This window comes from Eimeria mitis, genomic scaffold, assembly GCF_000499745.2.
Source record: "Eimeria mitis Houghton genomic scaffold, Emh_scaff715, whole genome shotgun sequence".
NCBI lineage: Eukaryota > Apicomplexa > Conoidasida > Eucoccidiorida > Eimeriidae > Eimeria > Eimeria mitis.
In genome coordinates this window covers 7,435-7,637 of record NW_013575209.1, presented here as the reverse complement: position 1 = coordinate 7,637, position 203 = coordinate 7,435, and positions in this window count along the sequence as shown.

Genomic DNA, 203 nt, shown 5'->3' with positions numbered 1-203 from the left:
ACTGTCTCAACTCTGTCTTACAGGTACTACAACAGCAGCTGTTGCTGCTGTTGCTGCTGCTGTTGCTGCTACTGCTGTTGCTGCTGCTGCTGCTGCTGCTGCTGCTGTTGTTGTTACTGCTACTGCTGTTGCTGCTGCTGCTACTGCTACTGCTGCTGTTGCTGCTGCTGCTGCTGCTGTTACTGCTACTTCTGCTGCTGCTA